Genomic DNA, 12,684 nt, shown 5'->3' with positions numbered 1-12,684 from the left:
TAACCAGAATCTGTGTTTTCTTGGGGGTGGGGGAAGGGCACAGGGGAGTCTGCAATGTCTTAGAACTATGGTTTATTCACACATGTTTACACCTGAAGTCTTCAGTGGAGGTGGAGTTCATAGCATTAACATCTCAAGAGGGGTTTGTCCTTCCCAGCATCCAAAGCAGCACTCACTTTTCTCTCTGTAACAGCCTGCTCGAGCCAGCCAACAGTCCCCAGTCCTCAGTCTCCACCTGGAGTTCTCCCCACTTCCTGATTTCTCTTCCCAGAATCCCCTGATCTCTTGTTTCCTCTCTTGTAAGACAACACTCCCTCTTCTTTTGGTGACATCATGCACTGATCTTACCCTGGCAACCTCCCTCTGGGCCTGGCTGAGCCTTCTGTCTGGTTGACGCCTCCCCTTGGGGGACTAATGGCTGACCATCAGCAGAATTGTTTCTTCAATGTCCCACCATCACCAGGCTAGCCCCATGAGAAAGTTACTAATAGCTGTTGTTATTCCTTGCTTAGTCCAGGAATCCACAAACACTGAGCCTTCTTTGAATGAAGAGATTATGAGGAGTCCCTCCTCCGCCAATTTATAACATTATTATAAATCTTCATTTTTTAAAAAAAGAATTTCCTTAAAACTACCAACCTAACTTCAAAGGCATACCCTGCAGAATGACACAGTGGGTCAAGGGAGCAATGGGTGAGTGCATCTGGCTGTTAACCAGAAGGCTGGTGGTTCGAACCCACCAAGGGACAGCTGCGGGCCGGATCCCTATACTGCACCAGGTTGGACTTGATGCCCCTCGAGGTAACTTCCAACTCAACAATTCTATGAATCTAGGATTCTCTGTCTGCAAGGGCTTGGAAGTTTTGTGCTGCAGAACATCTGCTAGACTGTGTCCTACCATTATTGCTGACCATTTTTTAAAAGAAGAATTTCCTTAAAACTACCAACCTAACTTCAAAGGCATACCCTGCAGAATGGCATGTGCTGCAGAATGACACAATGGGTCAAGGGAGCAATGGGTGAGTGCATCTGGCTGTTAACCAGAAGGCTGGTGGTTCGGAGCTACCCAGGGACACCTGTGGGCCGGATTCCTGCACTGCAACGGGTTGGACTTGATGCCCCCTCGGGGTAACTTCCAACTTCACAATTCTATGAATCTAGGATTCTATGTCTGCAAGGTCTTTGCAGTCTTGTGCAACAGAACCTCTGCTAAACTGTGTCCTACACACCCACCGACAGACAATATTGTTCTTGCAACAGAGGAGGCAGAATTGGTAGCCATTAAGATAGTGGCTTCATTCAGCATTTTAGTTGATGTAGCATCTTGACTGATTCCTGTTTCAGTTTGGGATTAATGAAGATCAGGATAATGGCATGGCCAGAGGAATATGCAGCAACCACATTAATAAACAAAAAATCCATCCCAATGACTTTTATCCCCATCCAAATGAAGAACCTTGCCAATATCTCCACAAAAAAGCTAGATACGTAGAGAATGGAGAAAGAAGCCAGAGCTTTGATGGCATTCAGGTGAACTTCTGTGCTGACATCCCTCGCACTGTTTCGTAAATGATTTTTGTGCCTCCACAGAGAAGTTAGCAATAAAATGGATGAGGAGAAAAATATAATGCAGGGAAAGAACTCTGGAACAACATATAGAAGCATGGAATACTTACAAAAGTCAGTAGTCTTAATTCCTGAGTTAGTGTTATTGCTTAGAAGTGATCCATATGAACTGCATTCAGACATGAATCTACTGACAATTATTGCCTCAATGGTGGTGATGATTGTAGAGAAGACAACTGTCCCCAGAAGCAGCCAAGGCATCATCCCAGGGAATCTCCGCTTCATTTGGAGGAAGAGAGGGTGGGAGAAGTTGACAATCTTCACACAGTACAAGACACTGAGCCAAGCGGCAAACCAAAGGTTAGCAGTATTAACAAATATCCAGGAGGCACTATATGCAATATATACGTTCCTCATCTGAAAAGTATCTATGAAAAAGAGGTGAAGAATTGCAGACTGTATTCCAATTGCATGAAATGCAAATCTGAACAAGCCAAGACAACTTAGGATCATGTCGGCTGGGGATAGTTTTCTTCTGCTAAACCAGTCAATGAAGTTAATGATAGCAATAAATCCATTTGCCACCATTCCAGTGATGGTCACAGTAACCAGAAAAACTATGCAGAACCATGCAAATAAGGTAGACATCTTTCTGAGCATGAAATAAGTGTTTTCCCAGCGTAATGTTAAATATTAGCAGAGTCTGCTGCTTATGCTGCCTTGTATATGAGCAGTGGAGAGCAGAATACTTCTGCCTTCTTTCGAGACCAGAACAATTTGCAGGGAGAGGAGCAAGCTATTTTCTGTTGTTGATTTTGCTCAGATGCAAATCACACCTGGAAAGATTCTCTTCCTAAATCATGATATAGATTTTCTGCTGTCATATTTGCAAATTCGACGATGGTGCTAAATATCCTCTTTGCATCTGGCTTAAGAAGCAATGATAGATTATTCTTTTACCATTTCTATATTTTGATTAATGTTTGTTCACTAGTATTTTTATTTTTAATCCATCTGTAAGCAGAGATGTTTAACAAATGATTTAAGAAAATTCACTGTTTTTGTGAGGGACGTTGTTCCAATAGGTAAGAGAGATAAAGCAAGGTGTTTAATTATGAGGCCTATAGGTGAAATATTTAGAGTTACATTTCCTTTAAAAGGTGGAAACTAGAGGAATTAAAAACAAGGAAGCTGTGCAATAGTATGTGCACCAATATGGACTTTTTCTGTGGTTTATTTCTGTAGATCATGACGTCAATAAAGTGAGATGGTGATGACAGCAACATTTGATAGAAAACTTGGAATGAGTCTGACCAAACACCAGCTGGATCCACTTTGAAGACCTATTCTGTGGCAGTGCAGGCAAGAAAAAGCTTTTTTCTCTGCCTCCATTGCGTCAGGAACGAGGAGTTATCTCTGAAGGACACTGGACCCATCCACCACTGATTTATAACAGCTGGCCTTGACACCAGACTTTTGGGTGGGGTGGAGAGGTTAAAGGAGAAAAATAAAAAGCTTTGATGTGAATGATATTTGGACTAGGGGGAGTTGAGGGTTTAGTTATTTTGTTTATTTGTAAAGCAGGGAATCCGAGTATCGCTTTGTTTATTATTAGAGTTTTTTATATAAATGATATTATATGAAATCCTAATGTATTATATTATTCCCCCTACTTTCCTCTCTTTTGTAATATGTACAGTCATACCTCGGTTTAAGTACACTTCGGTTTGAGTACTTTCAGTTTAAGTACTCCGCGGACCCGTCTGGAACGGATTAATCCACTTTCCATTACTTTCCATGGGAAAGTTCACTTCAGGTTAAGTACGCTTCAGGTTAAGTACGGACTTCCAGAACCAATTACACTCATACTTCGGGTTAAGTACGCTTCAGGTGGAGTACTCCGCAGACCTGTCTGGAACAGATCAATCCGCTTTCCATTACTTTCAATGGGAAAGTTCACTTCAGGTTAAGTACAGACTTAACCTGAACCAATTGTGTACTTAAACCGAGGTACCACTGTATTTGTGTGTGTGTGTGTGTGTGTGTGTGTGTGTGTGTGTGTGTGTGTGTGGCTGTAAGTCACTTGGAGACCTTTGGATGAGAAGTGACTAATGTCTAATAAATGAATGAAATGAATTAATGCTTCGAGTGGTCAGGGGCCTTTTAACCTCTTGCCCACCTGTGGATAATTTAGACTAAATGATGGCACACGGTGAACAATCTGTTCTGACTTGGACGCTATTGTTGAAATTATTTTTAATGTTACATTAAGTGCCATATTTTAGTTGCATTGTATTCAAGAATGTAGGCAGTATTTTCCCAGATGGCTGGTGTTTGTCCACTCAAGGCTGTGGCACCCTACCTTGGATTATGTCTGGATCACAAGTTAAATCAGAAGGCAGTGGTGAGAGAAGTTATATGAATTTGCTGGCGTTTATATATACAGATGGAGCTGCTTGCATCACACAGACACACATAGAATGGCATGTGGTGCTTGGTCATTGAGTGCTGGCTGGTATGCGGCAAGAGGAAGAGGGAGAAATAATATTTGGATTTTATTTTTAGTTGGAAAGCAACTATTTAGTACAAGAGGTTTAAAGGCTCACACTGGGACCAGAGTGAGACAGAAACCAATGTCTCTTTTGTAATGTAAACATTTAAAACTAAGTCTTACAAGTACTGCAAAGCCTTTTTATTACTTGTGTTAAAGAAATTTTATTTCTGTACAAGAGTCAGATCAGAGATCTTCTGCTGGCACTATAACTAACAGCAATAGGTGATACAGATCCACCGGGTGTACCTTGGGCCTCTGCTTGTCCAGTGCTAATGGATACTTTCCAATATGACAGGATCATTGGACTTGTGAGATCTATTACACGTGTGCTAGACCCTTGCCCTTTGTGACTCATCGAAAGGGCCAGCAGCGGACTGGCTGAGTGGGTGAAGGGAGTGGTCAGTGCTTCCTCCCCCTCTACCCCAATAGAGTTTATTAAAGCCTAAAATAAAAGATAAAAGAAAGTAAGTGTGAGGGACGAGGGATACAGGGAAGTCCCTCCCATCTTAAGTTCCAGCCCATCCCCAAGCGCGGGAGAGAGTAAGGAGAGCTCTGCCTCCAGCGGAGAGTCAGGAAGTGGTGTCCGAGGCTCAGGCAAGGTTGTGGAGCCCAGGCCGCAGGTGGGACAGGAAGTAGGACGCACAGGGGGGAGGCCAATTCCCCCAACTCCCGAATTGCGACGCAAACGTAGGGGGAAGAGGTTGGGTCTGCCAAAGCTGTGGTGCTGGAAGAAAACGCGCCAATCGCCATTCGGGAGTTCAGACACCTCACCTTAAGGATGCATTTTTACTGCTCTGAACACTGTAAATAATCAGCACTTAATAAAAACCTTAAAAGACCATGCTGGAGTCGTTACTCTAGAGTAGCCATACCAGGCCCTCTGACAGCAACTCCCGAATCTTTTTTTTGGCTACTTTGGAGTGCAGCGATGAGCGCTCAAGAGGCTGAGCATTGGAGGCTGGAGGCCGAAGCAGCGAAGCAGGAGCTGCAGAACCTCACAGCGCACGCACAGCAGCAATTGCATGCCGCTCAGGAGGAAGCGCGAGGGGCGCAGGAGGAGCTGAACAAGCTGGTGGACCAGGTGAGGACAAAAGAGGAGACTGAGAAACAGCTAAGGGTGATGGTTTTGGACCTACAGAAGAAGTTGGAAGAGGAGAAAGCCGCTAGAGGTGGGGGGGTGCCCCAGCCGCAGCTAGTCCAAGTGAGAAGGGGACAGAGCCTAGTCACCAAGTTTAGCGGCGACCCTAGGGAGTACCTAGGATTCGAGACAGAAATAAATTATGCGCTGGAATTGCATGCAGCAGAATTCCCAGATGACGCGCACAGAGTCTCCTTTATCATAGAGCATTTGACGGGGGCCGCCCGAGAATGGGTAAGACCGCTCATCGCGCAAAAAAATCCTTGCATGAAGAACGCAAAATTATTTCTAGAAGCTTTAAAAATAATGTACGCTAGTGACAGTGAAATGGAGGCCACTAAAGAGGAGCTTCATAACTTAACACAAGGAAAATCGACAGTTAGGGACTACTGGGCGAGATTCACCATGCTGGTGCACAAACTGGGGTGGGATCTGCAAAGTGAGCCAGTGAAATCAGCCTTCTACATGGGTTTGCACGCAGACGTTAAGGATGAGCTGGCAAGAGGTCCCAAACCGCGAACTATGGATGAGTTAAGCAAAGCGGCGCTAGCGGTGGGGGTGAGACAGGAATCCAGATGGAATGACAAACAAGCGACGCGCGCAGCAAAACCTTGGTTCCCACGCTCCCAGGACAGACCACATCACCAAACCCCACCCCAGGCCCCGCCCCCACACCCGCCCAGGCCAAGCCCAGAGCCGGAACCGATGGAGATCGGAGGAGCGCGCGCGCGGGCTTTTCAAACCCCGGCGGCGCCAAGACGCAAGGAGGGAAGAGGCGGGAATTGCTTTCTCTGCAACTCCCCCCGGCATCGCGTCAGAGACTGCCCTCATCGCAGAGAGTGGCAAGGAAAGGCGGGAACGGTTGTACCTTCCCCAGCTGACGCAGCACCACAGCAGGGAAACGAGACAGCCTGGCTGCAGGAGACAAGGGGGAGCGGCCAGGCACAGTCAGCAGACAACAGCCCCCGCCCGCCCACCCGCACAGAGAGGAGCACAGCCAGCCCACCCCTCCCAGAGCAGGAGTGGTTCTAGAAGTCACGCTCACGCTCCCAAATGGCTATCCCCTGACAGTCCTCGCCTTAATTGACAGTGGTGCCTCAGCCAACTTCTTCTCGAGAAACTTTGCGGAAGAGCACCAGATCCAACTTCTGCAGCTGGATTTTCCCCTGCACGTGGCCACCATTGACGGCAGAGAGCTGCTGGGAGGGGCCATCACGCATCAAACCCCCCCCATGAGAATGACGGTGGGAAGGCACTCAGAGACACTGGCTTTCAACGTCACAACCATCTCAGACCCCCCCATCGTCTTGGGCATGAGCTGGCTGACGCGCCACGACCCCTCCATAAGTTGGCACCAGAGATGCATCACTTTTGGATCGGACTTTTGTCTGGAACATTGCATGCAGCACCAACCAGGGGAGGGGCCTCCGATAGCCACGGTGGCCACCATGCACGTCAAGGGGGGTGAGGCAATACCCAAGCCGTACTGGGACCTGCAGGAGGTCTTCAGCGAAGCGGAGTCCGACCACCTACCCCCACACAGGCCTTTTGACTGCCAGATCAACCTGGTGCCAGGGGCAACTATACCCCCAGCCAAGCTGTACGCCATGTCAGATCAGGAACTGGAGGATCTGCGCGCTTTCATCGACAAGAACCTCAAGCGGGGGTTCATCAGAGAAAGCAAGGCAGCAGGGGGCAGCCCGGTCTTCTGGGTGGACAAGAAAGACACGCAACAGCGCCGTCTGGTGGTGGATTTTAGACGGCTGAATTCGGTGACAGAGCCAATGGCTTTCCCCATGCCCAGAGTGGATGATCTCCTGACAGCGGCACGCAGGGGCAAGATCTTCACCAAGCTCGACCTAAGAGGGGCGTACAACTTGATTAGGATCCGGGAGGGTGATGAATGGAAAACCACGATGTTCACGCCTCTGGGCTCTTTTGAATATCTGGTGATGCCCTTCGGGTTGCAAGGGGGCTCAGCATGCTTCCAGGCCTTCATGCACCACGTCCTGGGGTCCCTCCTCTTCAAGAACTGCTTGGTCTTTCTGGATGACATCCTTATCTACTCCAATGACCCAGTGCAGCATGTGAAGGATGTCAGGGAGGTGTTGCAGCGCCTGAAGGACAACCACCTGTATGTGAAGCTGGAGAAGTGCAAGTTTCACACCAAAGAAGTGGACTTCCTAGGCTACAAGCTGTCAGACAAGGGGCTGGCGATGGACAAGGACAAGGTGCAGGCCATCCTGGACTGGCACAGCCCCAGGACGCGCAAAGATGCCCAACGCCTACTAGGCTTCGCGAACTTCTACAGGAAGTTCATCAAGAACTTCTCTCGCGTCACGGCTCCTATCACCGACTGCCTGAGAGGCAAGCAGAAGTTCCGGTGGACACCAGAGGCGCAAGCAGCGTTCGAAAGCCTCAAGAGGGTATTCGCTTCAGACCAGCACCTGTTCCACGTGGTGCAGGATGCGCCCCTACGCCTGGAGACAGATGCTTCGGACAAGGCTCTGGGAGCGATTCTGTTGCAACTGGACGCCAACAGAGAGTGGAGACCCTGTGCCTTCTTCTCCAGGAAGCTGACCCAGCCGGAACGCAACTACACAGTGTTTGACAGGGAACTTCTCGCGATCCACGCTGCGTTCCAGCACTGGCGACACTTCCTGGTGGGCGCCAAGCACCCCATCCAGGTGTGCACAGACCACAAGAACCTGGAGTTCTGGAGAACTGCCAGGGTGCTCAACCAGCGGCAGATACGGTGGGCAGAGTTCTTCTCGAACTTCAACTTCTCCATCCACTACATCCCGGGAGAGCAGAATGTCAGGGCGGATGCCCTCTCCCGCAAGCCAGAGTACATGGAGGAGGAGTTGCCACCGGCACCCAGGCACATTTTCCCCCCATCAGCATGGTCCTGCGGAGCAACAGTGGTGAGCGAGGCAGAACTCACAGCACTGACAGCAGCTGATGAATTTGCCACCCGCATCTTCAGAGAACTGAGAGGGGGGGGGGAGCAGGCCAAAGACTTTGAGGAAAGGAGGGGTTTGCTTTTTTACAAGGGAGCCCTGTACCTGCCAACCAAACAGCTGAGAGGTAAGGCCCTCAAGCAGATGCACGACAACCCAACGGCTGGTCATTTTGGAAGGGACAAAACCACTCACCTAGTCATGAGACACTTCTGGTGGCCAGGGGTGCGGGAGGATGTTCGGGATTATGTAAGGGGATGTGACACCTGCCAGCGAGCAAAGGTGGTCAGAGCGCCACCAGCTGGTTTGCTGGAGCCCTTAGCCACACCGCACAGGCCGTGGGAAGTAGTGTCCATGGACTTCATCACAGACCTGCCGTCGTCCAGGGGCAAGACCGCAGTGTTGGTGGTGGTGGACCTCATGTCCAAAATGTGCCATTTTATACCGTGTGCCAGGGCGGTCTCGGCAGAAGAGACGGCCAAACTGTTTGTTGACCACGTATTCAGACTGCATGGATTGCCTTTAAGGGTTATTTCGGATCGTGGCCGCCAATTTGTTTCCAGGTTCTGGCGGCGGCTCATGAACCTCCTGCAGGTGGAGGTCAGCTTGTCGACGGCTAGGCACCCGCAAACCAATGGACAGGCGGAGCGGGTCAACGCCATTCTGCAGCAGTACCTGAGATGTTACGTCAGCCAGAGGCAAACGGACTGGGTGGATCGCCTGCCACTGGCAGAATTTGCCTACAACAATGCGGTGCACGTCTCCACAGGGGTGTCGCCCTTTAAGGCCAACTACGGGCGCGACCTCAGATCTTTCCCGGAGAGGGAGGGGGAGGAGGAGGAAGAGGGCCCACAGGCAGAGGATTGGGCAGAGGACCTGGAGACGGTGCACCAGCAGCTCAGAGAACACTTGGAGAGGGCCAAGGAAGCGTACAAGAAGGGGGCAGATCGCCACAGGCGACCGGGAGAGGTCATCAGGGTGGGGGACAAGGTTTGGTTATCCTCGGAAGGTCTTCCCACCAGGGGGCGATGCAAGAAGTTAGCACCCAGGAGACTGGGCCCCTTCACGGTCACGCAACAGGTCAACCCGGTAGCCTTCAGGCTAGCACTGCCGGAGGACATGAGAGTGCACCCAGTGTTTCATAGATCGCTGCTGTCGCCGTACAGGGAAAGTACCAGGTTCAGGGACAGCGATCAGCCTCCAGAGGGAGGGGGGGAGACGGGAGACGCCCGACAGCTCAATGAGGCAACTGAGATTTTAGACTCAAGGAGAGGGGTGAGAGGACTGGAGTACCTGATAGCATGGGAGGACACTCCGCCGTCCCACAATGAGTGGATACCGGCCACAGAAGTACCTGAGGAATTTTTAGTGGAAGAGTTCCACGCCCTGTTCCCCCACAGGCCCAAGCCCTGGCACATGGAAAGGGAGGGAGAGGGGGAGGGGCAGGAGGAAGGGATAGCAGGCAGCAGCTCTCCATGGAGATGGGAAGCGGAATTTGAGGACACGGAAGAAGAGGTGTGGGTTTCACCGAGGTCAACGACGTCAGAGGCAGGAGAGGACTGGCAGAACATTTTTACTCCCACCAGCTCTGACGCCACTGACTTCTTGGGATTCCCGTCTTCTCAGGGGGAAGGAGAAAGATCGCAGGATTGGGGGGAAATTTTTACACCCACAGGCTCGGATGCCACAGACTTCTTGGGGTTTCACTCGTCCCCAGCAAGCGGAGAGCCACTAGGAAGGGGGGGAGAGGAGCCTGGGAGGGGGATGGATGTGAGGGACGAGGGATACAGGGAAGTCCCTCCCATCTTAAGTTCCAGCCCATCCCCAAGCGCGGGAGAGAGTAAGGAGAGCTCTGCCTCCAGCGGAGAGTCAGGAAGTGGTGTCCGAGGCTCAGGCAAGGTTGTGGAGCCCAGGCCGCAGGTGGGACAGGAAGTAGGACGCACAGGGGGGAGGCCAATTCCCCCAACTCCCGAATTGCGACGCAAACGTAGGGGGAAGAGGTTGGGTCTGCCAAAGCTGTGGTGCTGGAAGAAAACGCGCCAATCGCCATTCGGGAGTTCAGACACCTCACCTTAAGGATGCATTTTTACTGCTCTGAACACTGTAAATAATCAGCACTTAATAAAAACCTTAAAAGACCATGCTGGAGTCGTTACTCTAGAGTAGCCATACCAGGCCCTCTGACAGTAAGATAAATAAATACAAATACAAAGGAAGAAAAAGAAGAAAGCAGAAAGACAAGGAAGGGAGGGTTTCAGAATAATAGAATCATAGAAGGGACTCTGGGTAAATCTACACTTGTAGTTTATAATGTTGAAATGTGTTATTAAAATGTGACACCAGAGTGCAAACCACTGACAAAGGGATACTGCCATTGAACATTATTTGTTGTTGTTTAGTCGTTTAGTCGTGTCCGACTCTTCGTGACCCCATGGACCATAGCACGCCAGGCACTCCTGTCTTGCACTGCCTCCCGTAGTTTGGTCAAACTCATGTTCGTAGCTTCGAGAACACTGTCCAACCATCTTGTCCTCTGTCGTCCCCTTCTCCTAGTGCCCTCAATCTTTCCCAACATCAGGGTCTTTTCCAAGGATTCTTCTCTTCTCATGAGGTGGCCAAAGTATTGGAGCCTCAGCTTCACGATCTGTCCTTCCAGGGAGCACTCAGGGCTGATTTCCTTCAGAATGGATAGGTTTGATCTTCTTGCAGTCCATGGGACTCTCAAGAGTCTCCTCCAGCACCATAATTCAAAAGCATCAATTCTTCGGCGATCAGCCTTCTTTATGGTCCAGCTCTCACTTCCATACATCACTACTGGGAAAACCATAGCTTTAACTATACGGACCTTTGTCGGCAAGGTGATGTCTCTGCTTTTTAAGATGCTGTCTAGGTTTGTCATTGCTTTTCTCCCAAGAAGCAGGCGTCTTTTAATTTCGTGACTGCTGTCACCATCTGCAGTGATCAAGGAGCCCAAGAAAGTAAAATCTCTCACTGCCTCCATTTCTTCCCCTTCTATTTGCCAGGAGGTGATGGGACCAGTGGCCATGATCTTGGTTTTTTTGATGTTGAGCTTCAGACCATATTTTGCGCTCTCCTCTTTCACCCTCATTAAAAGGTTCTTTAATTCCTCCTCACTTTCTGCCATCAAGGTTGTGTCATCTGCATATCTGAGGTTGTTGATATTTCTTCCGGCAATCTTAATTCCTGCTTGGGATTCATCTAGTCCAGCCTTTCGCATGATGAATTCTGCATATAAGTTAAATAAGCAGGGAGACAATACACAACCTTGTCGTACTCCTTTCCCAATTTTGAACCAATCAGTTATTCCATATCCAGTTCTAACTGTAGCTTCTTGTCCCACATAGAGATTTCTCAGGAGACAGATGAGGTGATCAGGCACTCCCATTTCTTTAAGAACTTGCCATAGTTTGCTGTGGTCAACACAGTCAAAGGCTTTTGCATAGTCAATGAAGCAGAAGTAGGCGTTTTTCTGGAACTCTCTAGCTTTCTCCATAATCCAGCGCATGTTTGCTATTTGGTCTCTGGTTCCTCTGCCCTTTCGAAATCCAGCTTGCACTTCTGGGAGTTCTCGGTCCACATACTGCCTAAGCCTGCCTTGTAGAATTTTAAGCATAACCTTGCTAGCGTGTGAAATGAGCGCAATTGTGCGGTAGTTGGAGCATTCTTTGGCACTGCCCTTCTTTGGGATTGGGATGTAGACTGATCTTCTCCAATCCTCTGGCCGTTGCTGAGTTTTCCAAACTTGCTGGCATATTGGGTGTAGCACCTTAACAGCATCATCTTTTAAAATTTTAAATAGTTCAGCTGGAATATCATCACTTCCACTGGCCTTGTTATTAGCAGTGCTTTCTAAGGCCCATTTGACTTCACTCTGCAAGATGTCTGGCTCAAGGTCAGCAACCACACTACCTGGGGTGTACGAGACCTCCATATCTTTCTGGTATAATTCCTCTGTGTATTCTTGCCACCTCTTCTTGATGTCTTCTGCTTCTGTTAGGTCCTTACCACTTTTGTCCTTGATTATGGTAATCTTTGTACGAAATGTTCCTTTCATATCTCCAATTTTCTTGAACAGATCTCTGGTTTTCCCCATTCTATTGTTTTCCTCTATTTCTTTGCATTGCTCATTTAAGAAGACCCTCTTGTCTCTCCTTGCTGTTTTTTGGAAATCTGCATTCAGTTTCCTGTATCTTTCCCTATCTCCCTTGCATTTTGCTTGCCTCCTCTCCTCCGCTATTTGTAAGGCCTCGTTGGACAGCCATTTTGCCTTCTTGCATTTCCTTTTCCTTGGGATGGTTTTCGTTGCTGCCTCCTGTATAATGTTACGAGCCTCCATCCATAGTTCTTCAGGCACTCTGTCCACCAAATCTAAATCCTTAAACCTGTTCCTCACTTCCACTGTGTATTCATAAGGGATTTGATTCAGATTGTATCTTACTGGCCCA

Source organism: Zootoca vivipara, chromosome 16 (assembly GCF_963506605.1).
Source record: "Zootoca vivipara chromosome 16, rZooViv1.1, whole genome shotgun sequence".
Classification (NCBI taxonomy): Eukaryota; Metazoa; Chordata; class Lepidosauria; order Squamata; family Lacertidae; genus Zootoca; species Zootoca vivipara.
This window is presented reverse-complemented; position numbering follows the sequence as displayed.